The sequence below is a fragment of the Dipteris shenzhenensis genome, chromosome 28, assembly GCF_047967505.1.
Source record: "Dipteris shenzhenensis isolate YYH24624 ecotype China chromosome 28, Dip_SZ_1.0, whole genome shotgun sequence".
NCBI lineage: Eukaryota > Viridiplantae > Streptophyta > Polypodiopsida > Gleicheniales > Dipteridaceae > Dipteris > Dipteris shenzhenensis.
This window is the reverse complement of record NC_141623.1, coordinates 34,497,840-34,520,357: the sequence shown is the minus strand read 5'-3', so window position 1 is coordinate 34,520,357 and position 22,518 is coordinate 34,497,840. Positions and strand designations below refer to the sequence as shown.

The following is a 22,518-nucleotide window of genomic DNA, read 5'->3' as shown; positions in this document are numbered from 1 at the left end:
AATTTCGGCATTATTTGTTGGGCCGACCGTTTGTCTTCCATATTGATCATTCCGCATTATTAAATTTGGTGAAGCAGCAAAGTCTTACGGGCTGATTGGCACGATGGGTGTTGCTCTTGCAGGAATACGACTTTGATGTTATTCATCGCCCGAGCTCGCAGCATGCGGTTGCAGATTATCTGTCCCGACTAGAGTCTGGGGAGCTGCCAATAGGAGTGGAGGACGAGTTCCCTGATGCGAAGCTAGCATCAATTTTTCGGGTGGGTCCGATCACGGTAGAGGCCGAAGTCATCCCAGAAGGACCGTATGATGAGATGCTCTCATTCCTATCTACTAGCATCATGCCCAAGTACATGAATCGGGATCAAAGTAAACGCTTGGCATTGCGAAGCCGATCCTTTGAAGTAGTCTTGGGACAGCTCTACTGACGACATCTAACTGAGGTGCTGTTGTGGTGTGTTCCACCTCATGAGTAGGAAGCAGTGTTAATGGAAGCCCATGGTGGGGTTTCGGGTGGCCATTTTGCGGGCGAAGTCACCGCAAAGAAAGTTCTATAGGTAGGGTTATGGTGGCCGACCATACAGAAGGATGCTCCATGGTTTGCAAAAATTTTCAACCTTTGCCAACGGTTCAACTCCTTTACATACTGGTGGTGTGGGAGGCGTTTCCACTAGTGGGGTGGCGACAACGCAAATTGCTGTGTCTACACCGATGGCATTACCAATCATGGCAGAGTGGGTGACAGTGACTCCAGTGTCTACTACAGCAGTGATCCTAGGCAGTACTCCGGTGGTGGGAGGTTCCCTTACATAGCGGTGGATGGAGCAGCTTCAGTAGAGTACAGCAACAATGATTGCGGTGACTACTACATCAGTGGCACTCTCTGATGCGACGAGGGTGTTGGCAGCGGCAGAGGTGTCAATGGCGATCTCAGAGTCTGCGGGTGTATCTCCAATGTCTTCTACTGAGTTCAATTTTCAATCGTAGCCTATGCATGTACAACTGTAGTTTTGTTTACATTTTCTCATGTGGATAGCTTCACAAATTGGTGCACGGGGGGAACCTGCTAGAGTGACCAGTTTGGAGGCGGAAGTCATGTAGTTGCCCATGAAAAATGAGTCTCTGCAAGGTCAGCAGAAGTGGGTGTGGCAACTGGAGGACCGGATCACAATCCTTGAAGCCAGAGTTCAAGTGGCAGAAGCACATTCGGAAGCCACGAGTAGCTGCATGCGGAGTATGTGTCGAGCATTGAGCAGGAGTTGCTATGCCGACGCACTACTAATGCGTTGCGGAGTATTTGTGGGCTTTTTCAGGAAATGTGAGTGTTAACATGGAGCAGATGGGCTCGCTCCTGGAAGCTCTTCAGGGTGATGTGCGGGCAGAATGGGATAGGCAGGTGGCAAGATCGAGTGCGGCTATTGTTTCGAAGACTTGTCGAGTTCTGGTCCCGCACGAACGACAATCCAGGATGGATGGAGATGCGGGAGCTAGTGCGGGTTCTGGTTAGCAATAGGGTCTGCAGGTGCTGACTAGTTTTAGACCAAAAGCATCTAGCACTTCTTTTAGTGGCGGTGGTATAGATAAGGGTAAAGGAGTGGTTGTGGAGTTAGTACAGATTGAAGAGGATTGGCAAGCCAAATATGAGGAGCTAGCAGAAGGCATTGTGGAAGCCATTCTCCACAACAGTAAAAGAATAGATGTGCTGAAGTGACAGAGGCGTTCACTTTGTTTGTGGTTGGAATTGTGCACCCATTCTTTCAATCTGTCATTACCTCCTCGTCCTCCTTGGTGGAAAGAGGCAGATAAGTTTCTGGGGAAGTATTTTAATAAGCACACACCTTTTTTGGGGTTACGAGATCCCCCTTCCTATGAGCCGATGGTGATTCAAAGACTTGCGACGTCACAAGAATGATGGCAGCAGTAATTACCACCAGGTGCATGGATAGATGAAGTATTGCCCACAGAGTAGTGGCCTGAACAGCACGTAGTGGATAGATCCAAGCTACATCCGTTGCAATGGCTGATGGATCTGGAGCAAGATCAAAGATTGAAGATGTTCATGTAGAGATGACTGTGGATGCTGGTTGGAGTGGAGCGACGACGCAATTGCCGACAAAGTTGCCTAAGAGTAGTGATGCGGGACTGAGCAACAGGGGTGGCATTGTTGCAGCTGTTCAGTACATTTCTAGTTCGTATGAAGAGTAGAACTACAGCGACGGTTGCGGAAGGGCCTCGCATAATAAAGTGTCGTTGTGCAACTAAGCGTATATGTCACTATAGTGGTTGCTTTTGGACAAGCAACATCGAAGATGTTCGGAATGCGAGGATGCTTTTGGACAAGGAGGAGAAACAAAAAAAGGATGTTCAGACAGGCATTGCGACTACAGAGAGTGTATGTTTTTTCTGGATGTTTTTTTGAATGAGATGCTTTGTAATTCTTGTGTACTGAGTGTAGGGTGAGATTTAACTTACCACACCTGGTTCTCTGCCGAGGCTATGCCTAAAATGATTGTTGCACATACACTTTGTAAGGCATCTGATTTACTCCTCTCCATCCATTGGCATCTATATTTCCACTCTCATGGCATCAATTATAGCTATCATCACAATTATTGCACATAACTTTTTCTCTATGTCCATGGCATGTGCTTCCTCTACTTCAAGGCATACTGTCTCACATTCATTTCTTAGTGTGATTTTTCTATTGCCATCTGCACCTTCTTACCTTCATTCTGAATCATGAATGTATTATTTTCTTGATTGTGTGCAACATTGGCTTGTTTCAATCGTGTCCTATCCCAACAACATGGAGCTAGCTCTACTGGCTTTCCATTTTGACCATAATAGATATCATTGTGAAGTAATCCCCCTTCATGAATATCACCAATCCACCATGTGAACCCCTCCTCTTCCTCTTCATCTTCCTCTTCATCTTCCTCCTCCTCCTCCTTCTTTCTTCTTCTTCTTCTTCTTCTTCTTCTTCTTCCTCTTTCTATTCCTCCTCCTCCTCTTCCTCCTCCTCCTTCTTCTTCTTCTTCTTCCTCCTCCTCTTCTTCCTTTCGTCTTCTTCCTCTTCTTCATCTTCTTCTTCCTCCTCCTCTTCTTCCTTCTTCTTTTCATCTTCTTCCTCTTATTCCTTTCATCTTCTTCTGCCTCCTCCTCTTCATCATCATCTTCTTCTTCTTCTTCTTCTTCTTCTTCTTCTTCTTCTTCTTCTTCTTCTTCTTCTTCTTCTTCCTCTTCTTCCTCTTGCTCTTCTTCTTCCTCTTCCTCTTTATTTATGCTTGATTCAATTGCGCTTTAGCATCCTTGTTTGTTGAATTTTTGCTAAATTCTCTAGAAAAGGCATCCCTCAACTTATTCCACGTGTATGGTGTGGATACTGGTCAAACCATTCAATAATCATTAACGAACATCATGGGAGAATACATCAAGTATTCCTCCTCTGTATTGCATTGCAATATATCCACCATTCATAGGAAGCTCTGCAAATGGAAATGGACATTTACCCTCATACCATACATTTTAAAAATCATCCTTTGATCTTGCCATTAGTGGAGGTTGGCCAATGGAGTTACGAGCAAAGTTCATGATGGATCTTCCATCCCCATGGAGTGCCCCACTAAGCTTGGATCACTTTGTGGACTTTGTGGGGTACTACTTGTCAATCCTTTATGTCATGGTACAATTGATTCACTTTAGAGGTGGAACCTTGTCTCTCTTGGCTATCTTTTGCTCCTACCTATTTGTTGTCCTCATTGTCATTGTCATTTTTTGATTGCTTTGATTTTCCACTCTTTTCCTTGGCTTGGGTTCTTTCATTATTTAGTGCCAATCTTTTGAGGATTTGGTCATCCACTCTTGTCGCGCATTCTTCTCTTCTCTAGTGATGTCTTTGGTGTGCCAATGAATTCTTACAACCTTTTCTATGTGTAACATTCATTTCATGCCAATTTGCACTACTTGATCTTTGACCTTCTTTGGTCCTCATCATCAATATATATGATACCAAGGCATCCTCTTTGTGTATTTGACCCATAGATCATCCCTTGGTGGTTTCAACATCGCCAAATTGATGAATTTGTTGGATGCAATTGGATATATACTTTGAACTTAATCTTCCTAGTGTATAGGGTATAATGGAATAGTAATGAAGAAAACTTCTCTGGTTGGAGGGCCACTTGTGCTCTAGTGACTTTGAGATTGTTATTGTCTCATGATACTTCCACATGGACTTTGCCACATCTTGCATCTTGACACTAATTTGAGTTTTCACTTCTTTTGAGAGCCGTTGATATCTACATCTTACTTTCTCCTATCTTTCTCCTTCTCCAATTCTAGCCATTCATGCAAACTCCATCCTACCACATCTAGTGTAGACCTTCCCTAGTTGGATCGCCAAAAATGTGGTGGTTGAAGTGCCACCACACTACGACCAAAGGGCCACAAGCTTTGCTTTGCTCAAAAAAAACCTAGCATGTCCCTTTATGCAAGAAATGCATGCAAGCTACCCATACTCCAAGCTTTGCAAAGGAAAGATACCTATTACCAAATTACCTAATGAAAGTGCTCATCAAAGGATGGACTCGTAGTGCCCATAGCTCCTTTAGAGATGGAACCTCTTATAGAAGACAAAACAAAAACAAATGCAGATTCATTAATCTTAACATGAATTCAAAAAGAAACAAAACTTCATTCATTAGCAAAAAATTCATTCGACTCCATCATAGGAGAGGGGGAGAGAGGGAGGGGAAGGGGAGATCCCTTTGCAAATCATGGAACTAGCTTAAGGAGACATCATGTATCTCCCTCCCATGCACATGTATACTAGCCTCACATAAGGCATCTATCTACTCCCACACTCCTACACATTGTACTCATCCACAACATTGTCCACCTTAATCATCACTTTTGCCACGAGTGCTCGCCTTACAATGACACATACCGCAATAACCTTGCCACAGCAAACTACCATCACTACCCAACATAGATATATCTCCATCCATTTGGCTCGGTGTGTTGTTAATGCCAGGAATCTCTCCTTAACAACTCCACAGATGCCATCAAAATTTTGGTGCAAAGATCTTGCCGAGGCAGTTGGGGGGTTCTCTCCATAACTTTCGGCCACCAATCGCTATGGACTCCATTAGGGGAGGTTTGGTGTCTCAAAAGGGCCTCGTATCGAAATGGATTAAGAAAAGGATTAAGGAAGGACCAAGAGACCCTATTGTAAACACCCCATGGGTGAATGGTCTTCTAGGATTTATTCAACTGATATGGGTACCTTATTTTTGAAATTGATAAGCTTGGCCCTTGGATGGGGGTGGATGGTGGATGTTTCAAAGGCTTAGGTTGCCCAACATGGTGGGTGGCTGATGGGAGGCACCTTTTGTGGGCTCAATTGGCAAAATCTAACAAAAGAGAGGTATATTAACTAGGGATAAGGCACCATCTCTTGTGGACCATTGGATCTTGGATAGATCCATGGTGGAGATGGAAGATTCAATGAGATTAAGGCATATAATGGAGGGTGGAAATTAAGGCGGCTAATGGAGGGATGAGATCTTGGCATATAATGGAGGGTTGAGATTGAAGGCCTTCTTCCTTGATCTCCTCCCTTGGATTTTCTTACAAACACGACTGAGCTGTGAGATTAAAGCGCTTCCTCCTTGAATCTCCTCCCTTAGATCTGTTGCTTGATGCATAGGTGAAATTAAGCCGCCTCCTCTTTTGATCTCATACATAAGCCCTTTGAATTAATCAAGGATCTACACCTTGATTTAAACGTATCCCTTCGATTGGAGATCAAATCAATGGTTGGGAGTGAAGATCATGGGTCTAAACAATGGGTCCTACCCATAAATAATACTAAGTGTCACCTCAACATGGCATTGGCCCACAGAAAGAAGCACTCCAATTGGTCCACCTCAAATCCCTCTTCAATCCCTAAAGATGAAGAAACAATGATTTGGGACCCCCTAATGCTTCAGGCTCAACGCCTATTTGGATCAATTCAATCAACTTATTTTACTAGCCGTAGCTTGCTTCATCCAGCTTTCATATGCCCTTCACCTTGTCCTTGTCATTTGCAGAGTTGGACTTAATTAGGGGCTCAACAGAAATATTAGGAATGTGTAATCCATTAGGTGGAGGGAAAGAACCTTCAATATGTGCTAGCTATGAGATTGCATGAATAAAGTTAGCCAATTCTCTGGTGATGGAGTGATTATACATGGTAAAAGAATGATTTTTAATATTCCCAAAAAGCAATCCGAAGATCACATGCTGCATGAAACTAGTAACTCAAAGAAGCAGCTGATCTCTTTATGAAAATTGCATCCTTAATAGGCAGCCCCATCTTTGGATCAGGAATCTCAAAGGTAAGATAGTTGAGGTGACCACTAGTTTTTCTTGCACTCTGTTCTGTTTTCATTCAGGACTTTGGGGAGTTGGATGGTGCATAAGTATGAGGGCAGAGGCAGTTTATAGCAGCAGCGTCAAGTGCAATAATTTGTTGCTGGGAGGTTCTTTCAAAGAGATGGTGATGTCTCCACGTTTGAATGTGTCCCTGAGGGTGTACACGATTGAGAATTCTTAAGAGGATTTCATAGGTGCCCTTCAATCAGCTGGCCCCTTTTGCGACCCTATAGAGTTGTATGGAGAACAAACTTCTTACTTGGTTTACCTTGCTTGAGTTGTATCCCCTCCTGTTACAAAAATTGAGAATTCTTAAACAAACAGAGCCAAGATTTTTTAGGTGCCCTTCAATCAGTTGGCCAATTTTGGGACCCCATACAGTTGTTTGGAGAACACACGTCCTTTCCATATTTTTGTTTGGATGCCTTGCTTGAGCTGTATCCCCTGGTGCACAATCGATATTTCTTGAGCAGGTGAAGCCAGATTTCATAGGTGCCCTTCAATCAGTTGGTCTCTTTTGGGACCCCTTCTAGTGTAGAATTTTTACTGCTCATCGAGGTGATTTGAAACAATAGCTCATTTTACTCACAAAGAAAATTTGCTTCAGTCCAGAAACACTCTCACAAAAATTACTGTCCAAACATTAGCCTAATTTTATAGGTGACCATGTCTTCCTACAGCAAACAAAGCCTTGCTCGTTCTGGGCAGGTGCTACAATCACAAAGCTCCTTCACCACTCTGCACACCAATTGGGAAGGCCTATGTACATTTACAATTAGAAACAAAAAAAAAAAATCATATATTCTCATATGCATGAGATGTATCCACTATCAAGCCCCTTCAGCTTAAAAAGAAGCAACGGAAAGGCAATGCAAGCATGGTTACTGTAGTCGTATGTTTTCATGCTGAATGAACGAACAATTGACGCCTTTTCAGGGAAGGTAACCAGAACTCTCAAAATTGGCACAAGCAGCCAGAACTTCAACCATCACATTCCCAGTGATATGAACTGTTCCAACTCAGATGATGGAATATGATCTTGGAAGAGATTGGCAAGAAGCCATAACCTCAACCGTTAACATCATTTTCCAAGGCTAGTGATATCAAACTGTTAAGAGACTCAGCTGAGGGAGAACGATCTCCTTCGAGTTGTAGCTGCTGCAGGCCTGCATGTCCCCTCAAAGAGATCCAGAAGGGATGTCTCAAGATCCTCTGGTGTATACTTGATGTACTTTTCTGGATGTCGTCCAGCCTCCAAGTAACTCTGAAACCGGCATAAGAAAGATCGATAGGATGGAATGAGCTTCTGTGCAATGGACAGCCTTAGTTCATCTCTCAATTGAGAATCAGGAACAATCCATGTGGATTGAGTCTGATGCAATTCCTCAAATGCAGTGTTGAATGTTTTGAATCTATCCTTCAACACAGCCCTTGAAACGCCAGTAGATAAGCTACCCTTATCAGTGAGACCTTCCTCCCGAAGGCATGCCAATACCTTCTTCCATGAAGCTCTCTCATAATTCGTTGCGTACTGCCGGACTTGGGTTGAGTGTTTCCTCACCCAATCTTCCCCCAGCAACGATGCTAGCTCCGATTGTTGCACTTTGTGCACGATGTAATGCACATTGTTCATGAGAAAGAGATAGGCCTGGGCTATGTCTTTGTACAGTTTGGATTTGCCATCTAAATTGCACTCTACCAAAACGGTTAACCAGATTATCTGCACAGCGAGAGGGGAAAGATGGTCTGCGCCGTCGTTAAACTCATCTGCTGCAGAGAAACGCAGAGGGTCATTGATGTGTGCACCTATAAGGGAAGGTGCTTCTTGCTTCTTGTCCCCGAGAAGCCGCTTCAAAGTGCCACTGTAGGAGAAAAGAAGCCAGATGTAGTTCATCACATAGCGAGTGAGAGGATGCACAGCCCCTCCAGGCACTGGAGTCTTGGATGCGTCCCTTTGAATCGCATTCTCAAACTCAGCAAGCGTTCCTCGAGCTGCTTCTCCCAGGCGCACCAGAACACCGTTTGCCTCCGATCTTACATTGGCGCAAAGATCGTCCGAGAAGATGGAATTGATGTCGGGAAACAGCTCCCATAAGGTCTCATACATGTCGAGAATCTTGAACAGCTTCTCGGGAGAGCGTCTACTGATTGCAATGGCCTCTCCGAAGCTCAAAAACTGCATCATTGATCCTTTGGCCGTCTCCGCAAACGAGGTCTCCCGCCATGGACTCATCCCTGAGAACACCTTGTCCGATAGGATCTGTTCGCTCGCATACAACACCCTCACCGCTACCTTCAAGGCCTGAACCCATTTCTTTATCCTCACCTCCGAGGTCTCCCACACCATTCTATGGATATCTTCAATGCTCAGCCTCTCCACGCCCAATTTGTGCAAGCTCTGCTGCAGTACAGCCTTCCTGATGCTCGCATAGACTTGACAGCATTCCTTTCCATATCCCCCGGCCATCAAACGCCGGGCGATGTCATTTAGATCGGATATCACATCGGCAGGAAGCAAATCGAAGGTGAAATTGAGATCAGGGACATGAGGTGCCACCGGGATGTCGTCGTATCCGTCTTCTTCACCAGAGCTGCGAGATGCTACATCCTCTTCGGCATTCGACCTTAAGGAGGGTCCTGAAACTGAATCAAAGATCCATTCGGGATCTACAGGTTCACTGTGGGCTAAAAGCAGGTGACGAAACTCCTCTTCTAGCCTAGCCATAGCCAATTGAAGGAAATTCTGCGCACGATCAAATGCCGGTCTGTAGCTCCGAGAAACTGACAATGAGCCCATCGAGTCTTGCAGTTCATCCACTGCTTGTAGATAGGAAGCAGCTTCTCCGCGTTGGCAAGCCCAAATCATACACTGTCTGGCGGCGTTAGACGACGCCATATCCCACTTCATCACTGTATCTCCAGCAGATTGCAAGCTCTCATGCACCTTGCTGAGCTGCACAGGGGGTGAACCCGGCATGGCAGTCTCGCAGTTTTTACGCAGCATTGCCTTCATGCTCGAAAATCGATCGTCAAACTTGCACAAAATACGGAGCATGTCCTCTGTGATGCTCTCATTTTGTCCAAGAGTTCTGACGATGTGCTGGGCAGTGGCGATAACGCGCTCATTGCCATCTATTGCATCCATGAGTAGAAAATGCACACCAGACTGAGCAAGGCCCGGGAACTGTAGACGCAGAGGAGAAGGGAAGAATATAGCTACCAAGGCAGGAGGTTAAGGATCTGCGCAAAGCAAAGAGGGCGCCATTTTTTGAATTAGGCCTGAACCAGGAAGAAGCAGAGAGCTCAATAACATAGCCAGAAAGTTGGCAGACACTTGAAAAACAAGTTTGAAAAAACAAACAGACGAAGGCAGCTGTCGAAAGGATCTAGAGGGGCTGTTTACAAGGTCACAAGAGTATCGTCCACCCACAGAAGAAGAAGAAGAAGAAGAGTAATTAGAACAGATAGGAAGGCTGGGAGGCAACCTGATAGTGGAGCTTAATTGGAAGAGGCAAGAAGGGGCTTAATACAGAGATGGAAGAGAGAGCTCAAGGAGAAGATGAGGAGCCTTCTCCACGGAGAGGATTACAAGAGAATACAGGCAAAGAACAGCAGTGTGATGAAGAAGAAGTTGTGAGAACTCATCAGCAAACAAAGTAGACAGCGGCAAGCAACTGGAAAGGGCAAGCTTTAATAGTGAGCAGGAGGGGAATGTGGAAGAAAAGCAGATGAAGCGGGAAGTCAAGATTGATGAGGAGGAGACAGGGAGACAGGAAGAATTAGAGGGCAACTGTTCAAGGGAAGCTTCAACAGTTGTGAATTTGGCACTGTGGAATATGGCAAGCTTCAACAATCTGTAACAGTTGTTTGTGCTGTGGAACAGAGGATATGGCAAAATGCAAGAATCATCAACAATTGTTAAGTGGGCAGTGTGGAACAAGGGGATATGGCAAGCTGCAACAATCTTCAACAGTTGTGAAAGGGGAAGGAAGCATGGGGATAAAACAAAGTTTCAACAAGGCTCAAGTGGGCAATTGTGGAAGGAGGGGAAGGGACAAAGTAAGGCAAAATTGAGAAGGGAAGCCTATTCATAGTTGTGAAAGGAAGAATGAGGATCTGGCAAAGCGTGAACAATTCTCAACTGGGTAATATGTGGAAGAAGAGGAAACAGAGATGCCTATAAGGCAAGAATGAGAAGGAAAACCCATAAAGAAATTGAACAGTGCCTCAAGTTGGGCAGTGGGCACTCTTGCAGAATGCATCACAAGTTCACTAAGGAAAAACCATTAAGTAATTGAACGCTGCCTCAAGTTGGGCACTCTTGCAGAATGGATCAACAAGTTCACGAGATGAAACACTGCTCCAAGTTTACTTGAGCAGTCAGTATCTCTCAGCATGCATTTATAAGTTCAAGAGGATGTGAATAGTGCTCCAAGTTTCATCTCTCAGCATACATTTACGAGTTCAAGAGGATGTGAATAGTGCTCCAAGTTTCTAACTGTGTTCCTCTGCCTCTCTCAGCTAAGTTTCTTGAACTGTAACTTTAACCTTCATTCACCTCTCTACAGTTGCTCAGAACAAAACAGAGACCGTAATTTATCACACCGGCCAAAATCCAAAACTGTGCAGCCAACTTTCCTCAGCCTCTCTCAGCTAACTTTCTTGGACTATAATCTCTGTTTTGTCCGGAGCAACAATGTGTGAGATAAACTATAATATCTGTCATTCACCTCTCCATTGTTGCTCCGGACAAAACAGAGATTATAATCTATCTCAGGACAGAGATTATAATTTATCTCACACATTGCAGCTTCTGACAGATGTCTCTTTTTGCCCAAAGTCCACCCACCAGCCAATTCTTTTAATGCTTTCCTTCCATTTTGCTTTGTTTTGTTAAATCGTTCTTTGTATCCGCCATCATGGCATCATAAAACTCCCTCCCAAAAAGGCCTTATCCCTCGTATCATATGCGCCAAACTGCAAAGCGTTAATTTGGCATGTCGGTGGCAAACGTTAGTTAGAAAGTGGAAGATATAGAAAGGCTGCTGACCTTAGAAATCGGATTTCCAAGATCACAGAATGTATACATATACTTCTAAAGGGTTAATTTATCATCATTGCCATTGTCTAAAGTTGGGAAAGAAGATATAGGAAAGGTAATGTGCTGACCTGGTAATCACTCACCTCTTGGCTCGTGCTAGGAGCGCATTTGAGTTTCCTTTTTTATGAAGAGAGCTTCGAACTCCTTTTTAAGACAATTCAGCATTAATGCACATCGTGGTTTTTACCATAGTTTATTTGTACTTGAACATATAATAGAGCAAAGGAGGGTTGAAGCAAAGAGAAATTAGTGCTACTAGTGGGTTAAATGAGCTAAAGATATATTTAACAAAAAAAATCCCCATTAGAAGTGTTTCAAAAACAAATCATGCATGGAAAATAAAAAGTTCACAACCTCTATTGTGCCAATAACCATAGAAAACTATAGAGTGTAGCGTGCTCATGCATTGCTCTAGCCATTGACTTTAGAGAAGCTCGAGCATTGCAGCTCCAACTTGATATTACAAAGGCGGCCTTGCTAGGCTATGATTGCACTACTAGGGGTTTATGATGTTAAAGAGGCTTCCTATCACTCACTACCGCCAATGTCTATATACCTTCAACACCATTGGTAGACCATAAGAAGAAGTGCTTCATGAGTGGTAGCAACACTTGACACTTGATGCTAGCATGCATTCTTTAAGAAGGAAATTCACATAAAGAATGCATATAATTATAGGAGTTAGCTGCTATAAGATGAGCAAGAGCAAAAAGCACATTAAGAAATGTGATGGAGGCTTGAGCATATTGTTTTGAAGGTTCCTCACTATTAAACTTTCATGTGAGCACCAAAGGCAATATAGGTCTTAAAGTTGCTAGCTATTAAGAGTTTTGGAGATGACGAGTGTTAGGGCCATCACCGATATAGTGAGCCACTACTAGAGGGCAAGGCTTCCCTAGATACAAGGTGCAAGGGGAAGAGTTGTAATAAGCTTTACTTTCTTTCTCACAATCGAATCAATCTATGCTAGGATTCCCTTCTTGGCATGACTTTCTTTTTTGTGCTCAAAGGCATTGTGTTGACTATTCTTTGCTATTAACCATCGTTGTACATCAATACGGCCATTCTCGCAAGACTTCATGTGAGATTTTGTTGCAACACAATGTGACTTGAGATGCCACTACATGTGTGGCTTCTCCCAGTCAACCATGATGCTTGAAAAAGGCTACCGATAAGCCTTTCCTAGTCGAAGTACAAGACTTTTTTACTCAATAATCAACAGAAATGCCTTCTAGAGTCCGAGTTGCAAGGATAGCCCCCACTAATGGAAAGTTATGTAGGGGACAAGGAGGAATGCTAACGAGGACATTTGAGTAGTTTGGTAGGTTGCAATTGGATTTCCAACAATTGTTCTGATAAATTCAACCAAAAAACTTTTTAGCACATGAAGGCTTGAGAACATGCAAGAACAAAAGGGGGTTGGATGAATTTTGCAAGCATGGCAAAGACAACATTAAGTTCTACTACAGAATCTTCACCATCAATGCCCTCATTCAATGTTTTGCATGCTTTAGCCAAGAGTGTTTTAGAGTCTTAGTTTCTTGGATTCTCCACCCCCTCTCAAACGTCAACATCCTTTACACATAATAAGCAAGAGTCAATGCACAAGAGGCATGAAATGTGACACTCAAGATGCTATAGGATTTCTTTAGTTACATATCAAAACATCAAAAGTGATACACTAGTTGTGCGACAAGAAAAATAGCCCTAGACGAAGACCCTTGCAACCTCAATGCGGTCATTTCATTAGCTTGCATTCTCACTTTCTACCATTCACACATCATTGCTACAAATCACACCTCCATTTTCAAAGGATCATGGAAGGGTCACAAATCTCCCTTGAAGATTAGACCACATGCACAAAGTTGGAGCGCACATAGCTATGATTTGCTATCACATGTGCATTATCTCTAAAAATATACTAAGCTCATGCCACACCCAAGGTATAATGAGAACAAGAAGATGGTGTTGAGGTGCTACTAGGAAGGTTCTATAAGGGTCTTTGATAATGTCAACCTTGTAGCTAGTGATTTACCAAAGGCAATTTCTAGCTACCTAGATTCCATAGAGCATTGAATCATACATTTGGCTCATAAGCCTTGGATTCTAAAGGACCAAGTCTCTTATTGACCTAGAGGAGATGTAAAATATATCTTAATAGCACATTTACAAAGTAAGCCTTTTACAACAATGGAAAAAAACTTCCCAACAATCTCAGACTGAACTAGTAGCCATTGCATTATAATTTACACGTTACAAACTGGAAGTGTGATTCACGCCAAAGGATATCCTTGCCAAATCCTTTAGCATCTCTTCTTCTATTGGAGAGGAACATATCTACAACCTAGGTTTATGGGAGGAAGACCTAGAGTAGCAATGAGAAGTTAGAACATTCAATTCCAAAAAGTGGGTTTGATTTCCTAAGGAAGATGATGTAATTTGGGTTGGCAAGGAGATTTTTTTGACACCCTTTTGGGATTTGCACTACACCTTTTTGTATAATATATAGAGCACGGCCACATGCATAGCCGCACAGATGCGAAATGGATGTTTGGAGGCTTGGAGATATGACCACATACTGGAGGTAGGTTGTGGAGGCACATTGTAAAAGTCAGAGAGTTGACATCATGCTGCAGGCATAATGCTGAAATGAGAGGCCCAACCCCCCCCGCCCTCCCCGCCTTCCATTTGACCTCCATCCTGGACTTTTGGGTGGATTTCAAGAAAACCTGCATCTCTTTTGGGTGGATTTCAAGAAAACCTCATCTTTTCAAATGTTTCATCTTCTCCTACTATCTGCCCATCGGAAGTTTTCCCTTCAATTCCACAAACCATAATGTCAGTCGTCTGAGTTGCTACTGCAGAACCTCTAAGGGCCTGTGCACACTGCACATGCACAAGCACAAGATGAAGAGGCACAAGCTGTGCCCTGGTCTTATCCACCTGCCAAAATAGAGAGGGCACATCTATGCGCCTTGAGGTGCCCTGATGGGCACCTTGGATTTAGGGGGTGGTAGAGATGGCATCTACACGCCATTTCTAGTGATTGGCAACAGCTAAGCTACTCAAGAGTTAGTGCATCCCATCGCCAAAGGTGAAAATTTTGAAAACTGTTGTGCAAAAGGTATAGCAAGCAAAGTAGCTGGTCATCACAATCTCCTCCTTTTAAAATTGCATGAATACTATCACCTCATCTCATCTAGGGTGCCCCCAAGACGTGCACAATCTGTGCTCCAAATTGTGCGTGTGCGTAACTTGACATGAAGGGCACCCATTTAGGTGGCCCAATAAAATGAGTGGTCTCGCCCAAGAATGTAAAAAAAATGGTGGGTGGCATATGGATGGCCAAGCCCAAAAATAGTGGGGCGAGATGCATTGAGTGGAGATCAAACCCAAAACGTGTCCCTACATCGATTTCCTTCAACGACCAAGCCAATTATCTTTTCTTAACAACCTGACAATCAAGAATAGGCAACACTCGGCACCAATCCATCCTTTTCCTTTGCATTCTCATGGGTGTTGGGGGTTCCTAGCATGCTAACAGATAGATCGGGCTTAAGAGAGGTTTTTGAGTGCAATTCTCAAGGCTGGAGTTATCAGAATCAGGGGCAAATGCAAGCTAAAGTCTACTGGAAGCTTGTTGGACCTTGTTGGAGTAAGGGGCACATGTTCAAACCGAAACTGGTTCTCCATCACCCCCTCCTGCGAAACCTTACGAGTCCCACCCTAGGCACATGATATCTTTTTCAAGCCCTTTAGGCAAGTTCGAGCTGAGGTGGCCAAACTTTGCTTGACCCTTGCAATCGGACTACACAGGCGGGTAAGGGTTAGCAAGGATCCGGCAACCAATGAAATGTTGCCCTCAACCTCATAGAACACTCCCTGAGCATGTGCACGTAAATTCGGCAAGGTCCTGAATATTTCAGGCAAGCATGTGCCCGTAAATCCGGCAGGCACCTGAAATCGGAAATGAAACAGAAATAGAATGGAAGCATACCATGTGTCCAAGCTATCCGTGTGCATCAGTCCGGCATCCGATTGCCTTCGTAGCGTGAAACTCGCCGGGGAAACCTCCATGTGGCGAGGGGAGCTGATTACCAGAGTTTGGGCTATGCATGAGGCTGTCCAAATCTGAGTTGTGAATCCGATGTTGGGGGGATAAGTTCAGAGTGCACGGACACCAAGGAAGAGAGTAGTTTGGAGGGACTTCCTGATTCCATGAATTCTCATGGGACATCCTTTTTCGTTGTTCATGTAACCCATTCACCATTTTGCAGTGACTTTTTGCACCGACCTGCCGGCGACCAGGCCTACAGTTACGGCTTTTGTCCCGCGCTGATTGTTCTGCTTTGCCGGGAAATATAACGTGCAGAACATTTCCAAATTCCAGTCGGATCTAGATTCACAACGATCTACATCACACGATACGTGCCTTCCAACGCTCCCTAAAATATGTGTCCGTTGCTCTCTTGCAGTCGATTTGCTTCCTCGAGAATTCCTCATTTCCGTCCGTCCCATTCACACCGACCTCCGTTCGATGACTATTAATCAAACGTCCTGTCCTATCTAGATGTTTACCATCCCACCACGTTTCGCTTCGTTGTTGTCACTGGTCCTCTCCTCGATTGACCCTCCTCTTCTCACCATGCATCTGTACAGTGTACACCATTGCGTCCCCATGTTTGCACTGTACAGCTTTTGCTGCGGCCATGCTGCCCTCCGCCCATTCCTCCTCAACTTCACCCGGTTCACTGGGGCCGGGGTGACCGTCACCGGACTGCGCGGAGTTTTTTGCCACGCTTCCTAGTTCCCTGATCGCAAACGGCTCTTAATGTTGTCAGCCAGTCCCTTCGTTTGACAGGAATTGTTGCACAAATCACCAAGCAAATGATGGCTTGTAAGGAAAGTAAAACTGGAATCAAGGAGCAAGTTGCAACAATTGTGTAACGGATGTAAAAGTCATATGCAAAAACGTGCTAATTGTTTTATTAATGCACCGTCAAGAATATACAAGCGGCATTATGAGCAATTCTTGAGAGTTGAGACTACGGTAATTTCTCGTGTGAACTGAAATTACAAGGTGAATGATATTCAATAATTCATAAGGCCTGCCCAAGATTAAAAAAGTAAACAAAAAGGAATCCACTTGAAATGGTGTGGAATGGTGTAGAGAAAGGCTCGAGGAGATAAAGGGGAAGGGGGGGAGAGAGAGAGAGAGAGAGAGAAGGGAGGGTGTGGGAGAAAAGGTGGAGATCATGTGTAAGAAGACTTGAGGAGATAAAGAAGGGAAGAGAGAGAGAGAGAAACTCAACCACTTTAAAGTTTGCATTGAAGTCCAATGAAGAAGAGCCAATAGGAAAAAGCACTTCCAAAAAATTCAAGAAATGCCTAATTTCTGCTTTCCCAAAATTGCATCGTTTGCTAAGGCTACCCAAGGGCAGGCCAAAAAATCAACAAGTGCATTGGAGCTTGGCATTGCTTGCCTCTAGTGGTTGGGTACTAGTCCATCTCGTGCCTTTGGCACGTACTAGTCCATCTCGTAGAGTTTGTACTTGGTGCTTTTTCATTGGCTGAGGCAGAGGAACATGTCAATTGGACGAATGTTGAAAGCACTGGCACCTAATGTCAAAGCCAAATGGCAAGCTTGCTTGCCATTGGTCGAAGGCAAAATGGCACTCTGGTGCTCAAATTTGCACCCTCCAAAAAGGAGTTGCAAATTCAAGTACCAAATGCACATTGGATTCACATTAATCTAAACCTTCTCAAATGCATGAACAAAACCCAATGCAATAGCAGCACATTTTCCACCGCATGTGCATTAGCTCTAAACATGTTCAATTTCTTTCCTCTTGTCTTATCCTTCCTTGATTGAAACAATTTCAACAAATTAGACAAGGCTTTGTGCACACGCTCCAAATGATGCACAACTAAAGGCACTACCATTTGGGCCATGTGTAGAATGCAAAAGGTGCTCAGAAGCATCCTCAAGTGCTCAAAATGGCACCTCCCATTTCAAATGTGCATATCTTGTCACTAGTGCACTACTGTGTTTGACCAACTGATACCAAGCATCCCTCTGGTTTTACCTATGCAAAGGGGAGCCAGAGGGGTGCAAAAATGTACAAGTCACCAGCAAGTGAAAATCTCATCAAGGAGAACAACCTGTAAGAAATCGTGTGAACAAAGTTTTGCCATTAAGCGCTCGAAGCTCCGCCAGTGCACAGGTTGTGCAAGTCTAGCCTCACATTGTTGTGCTTATGGACACAGGCTCTAAGAGGTACTTATACTAAATGCCACAAAATGCCAAAGGTTGCCTATATTGCCACCCACCACTCCGCAATCTCAGGTGATTACATTACCATCTCCCAATCCCAACTTCTTCTTTTCTTTGAATTTGCCAACTCATAAAGCAGGTTGTCAACCTTAACGAACAGGCAAGATGAGCACACAACTATGGAAACACTGGATTGGCATTTCTATTGGATTGGCTTCAAGTGGGAATGATCTCTATCTGTTGTACCTCTAAGAGCCTAGTATGTCCCCCCAATGAATATAAATTCAAAATTCTATTAGCATTAGTCTTGCCCCCTCCCCCTAAGAAATTAAGGCAAGCTAAAAGCCCCTTTGGGAAAATTGAGGCACACATTAAGGTTCCCTTCTGCCTTATCTACCCTGCCTCATGTCCTATAGATTCATTCACTCCCCCCTCTACATTGGCATCTCTTGGTTGCCTCCCCTTTGCCCCATTGTGATTTCCCCCTTGGTGACCTCTATCCACCTCCCCTTGTGCTCCACTGGCTGCCTCCCATTCGACTGGCTCCTCCCCTCTAGCGACCTCTACTCCACCATCTCCTCCTTGTTGTTGGCTCCTCCCTCCAACCTGGCTCTATGGCCTCTGGCTCTCTCTCCCTCCCTCTTGGCCTCCCCTTTCTCCACCCTTTCTTTCTCTCTCTTGTTGGCTCCTCCCTTCCTTCCTCCCTCCTACTGCCTCCTCCCTTCCTCCCACTAGCTCCTACCTCCCATCGCTTGCTTAGTTAGTTGAACTAGCTAGTTCCGATAGTTTTCATGTGGTTTTCATGTACTTTGTTGAGGCAAGGCACATAGCCGAACTGATGTTTGAGTGCACGATTGTAAAATTCGAAGGTTGTAGATAGCAAAAAAAAATTTACATGTGAATTGTGTAGGCACAAAATAAAAATGTTGGCATTTGCATCGCAATGAAAGCATTTGTATTATGTGAGCTATGATTTTTCTTGCAAATGGCACTGCATTATGCAGTCAATGGCTATGTAACCATTGTACTTGTAAGAGCCCAATACAATATGCTCACTAGGAGTACAAAACCCATCCATCCAAATAGGGCAAATCACCTTACCAAGATAAAGTCATTCATTTTCACATCACTAAGAGGATTCCTCTCTTGGCTTAGAATATATCTTGCTCAAAACCTCAAGATCTCTATCACCTCATTTGCGTTATTCAAAATTCTATCTTTCCATTGGCTCATCAGCCAAAAAGGATGGCAAATTTCTTATAGTAGGATTCTTCATGCAAGAAATCAATTTGTCTCAATTGTCAATTACTAGAAATGATCCATGTTTTACATGAATTTTCTACTCTTTCACCCTTGTCCTTTTCAATTGAAGACCTCCAATACTCCACATGCTTCCTCAATCTAGATGGTACTAAATATTTGTGATTTAAGTACTCATGTAATGGAATGACTTTTGGTTGTTCTACAAGGAGTCTTGGCCTACTGTCTACATTGGATTTTCACACCTCTATATCATCGATTGGCAACCATTGATCCAATTTTGGATGCAATATTGCAACTTTGGAATCCCATATCTCTATAACACTAATTTGCAACCATTGACCCAACTTTGGATGCATCAATATTGGAACCTTGGAAAGCATCCTATCATTGAGGCGAAAACAAAAATGCAATGGCTTGGGATGACCCACAAAGTTCTCTTTTCCATCACGCAAGTACCCTTTAACAAACCCCTAGAAATCAGGAACTTCTTGTATGCAAATGATGTAGGCCAACTAGCCTCACATTCGCTAAAGACTTATAGTAGATGCTTCAATGTGAACACACAATTTTTTTTTTAAGAATCAAAACCATGCATCAATGTCTTCATGTTTATGACCAACCATCAAGAATCCTAATTGCACTATTTGAAAAATTATATGTTAAACATATATCTATTCTGGTTCTGTACTCCATAGTTATCATCTCGGAGAAGCAAAACATGTGGAACTTTTCTATAGAATCTAGTTATGCATTTGTACATTAAGTTGATTATGAAGCATTGCTATATTGATCACCTCAACAAGATATTCATGTAAGTAAATTCAATGCATTGGATGTTGATATTTTGTAGATTGTTGATAAGCAGAAAACCATTAACCTTGGAGCAAATTCCTCAAAAAATATGGAATCCAAGGTACCAAAACCACGGAGTTTATTAAGTCCCTCTTCTAATACATGTTGAGTGCTTGTTTGTAACTCACTTGGGTTAGAGCAATTAGTAGGAATACATGGCTATCCATATCACCATGATGCACCGTAGGGTGTCATGGTGAAGGACACATGCTAAAGTATAACTATTGGGGCTATCATTAAAGTCTAGGTCAAATAGTGAGCATCAATATTCAAAATTTTGCTAAGAATGTTGGCAAGCCTATTGGAAGACCCTTTTCAGTAGTTAGCAAATAAGAGTTTGAATTTTGTATGAGTTCTACTTGGGCCTTTGACCTCACAACTTGATCTTATTCCTAATAGACTTCAATGAATGGTGCTTCGTCCATATAATAAGTTGAACACCATGTAAATAGTGTCTCCATACTTTCACAGTATGAATAACTACAAGGGGTGCTTTCACCTGATTTTAATGTCCTATTTGTCTATCAAATATATTTTTACTTTCACATTCTATTGGCCCTCCACCTAAAAGAACGCAACCCCAAGATCATAGTCATTAGCATTTCTGTCACCACAAAAGTTTTCTTCAGATCGACGATTATTAAGATGGTAAAATTGGTAAGTAGATACTTTATAGTTCTCACTTTTAATTTCTTATTCCATCAATGAATTGGTGGGCTTAGCCTACATTTGTCATGTTTTAGGCCCATTCAAATATGATTTAGTAGGGCTACAACAAATATGGCATGGAAGAACACCACCTTAAACATTTCTAGAAACAAGTGAAAATAATCATTCTTGAGCATTTGGGGACTAGCTATTGGAGATTAATTAGTGTGTTTGTTAAATCAAATGGACCGTTTTTAGCTTTGAAATGAAGTTTTGGGAAACATTCAAAGACTTTATAAAGATTTGATCACAATTGGATTGAGATTAATCTTGTTAAAATAAATTACACTTTGTCTACTTCTAGTGTATTTTGTGATTATCTCTTTTATAGGTTGAGGCTTGTATATCAAGTTGTTCCATCATGGCAAAAGTCACATGATGACATCATCTTCTTGGATTAAAGTAGCAAAGTTGATGACAAAATTATGAAAATTAGAAGCTAAATATTGTGAAAATATTCTAGTTGAATACATTCTTGAATATTGTCATTGAGTTAGAGAAAAGACACAAACCGCTTGTTGCAACAAGGTAGTATATAGATGATGAAGCCATTCCTTTTAGTTGTTGCACTTTATTGTTCATCAAGTTTTTTTGCCATAGCCAATTAGCATTTGTTTATCCCACACATGAAACTTCTTCTTTCCATCCAAATATGCATCATGAAGTTGTATACTTTTGAAGAATCTATAGCTTCGGTATTAGAAGCATATCAGTCAAGGATTTGGAGCAAAAGATATGATGCCTAAAAGAGAGCCACAAGAAGTTGTTATTACAATTGCTAAAAGTTTCTTGAAATGCATATTTGAAGCCATATATAGTGCAAGGCAAGTAAAATGTTGATGCCTTTGATGCCAAGTAACGTATTAAATATCTTGAATGCTTAAATAAATTCGAAACATTAGTTTTTTATGCCATTAAAAAGCTCTTGAAGAGTCCAATTTCAAGCTGTTAGTAATCCTATTAAAGCATTGAAAGTTTGCATCATGAGTGAGAATTCACAGGCTATACACATTGTTGGTGAAAACTTGTCAAAAGATAATTTCAATTCATGGTCATACCACATGGAGAACTTGTATGGGGAAAGGCTTATGGGATCTTGTTACAAGATATGATGTGTCCAACTTTGGGTAGCATCCAGTGATAGAGAAGGTGAAAGTGTATAAAGAATTATCAAAAAGTGGTGCACCAGATTTCTATTTGTATCTCATAAGCATTGATTCTGCACATCAAGAAAGGATCTACCCTAAAGGAGCCCTAGGATGTTATTGTAAAGATGCATGGTATGAGCAGTAGGGCTCAAAAGATACAACTAAAGTAGCGGTTGCATTGCATTTGAAGAGGTAATAGGTCCATCACTGACTATGTTGCATAGAAGATTTGGCAAGTAATAAATTCTTCTATTGCTAGCTATGGCTCAATCTGAGTCACTTTGAATGGTCTAAGACGGTAGTATAGGAGCCTTGACACATCTAATTTTGTGCATGGATCCATGCCCAATTTTGAGGAGCTAGTTGCTTTATGTATAATCAAGGAGGTCAAGCTTGGTTTGGTAGCATTAGGTAGTGGCTCAAATGGAGATCAAGCCTTTTACCATAGTCAAGGCCATGGTGGATCTAGAAGCCAAGGAGTATTTTGTCATAGACATGGTAGAGATGGTCAAGGATATGGCCATAATGTAGGTAGAGGTGAGTTTGTGCCTAGAGGAGGTAGTTTTATGCCTAGAGGTAGGGATGCCAAGGTAGAGGTAGAGGTAGAGGTAGAGGCAGAGGTCGTATAATTATGCATAGGATGATGGCTACGGTTTTAGGATATATGCGCATATCAAGCATGATTATTATTCACAGCCAACACAGCCAAGTATGAGTCATAGAAGTCATGGTGGACATCGTTGATCTGACAATAT

The 22,518-nt window shown here is 42.7% G+C and overlaps 1 pseudogene; it reads right to left on the bottom strand.

Annotated features, from left to right (window-relative positions):
* Nucleotides 1–7,040: 7,040 nt before the first annotated feature.
* LOC147883490 (exocyst complex component EXO70B1 pseudogene) lies at nucleotides 7,041–10,546 on the bottom strand (annotated as a pseudogene).
* Nucleotides 10,547–22,518: the final 11,972 nt, after the last annotated feature.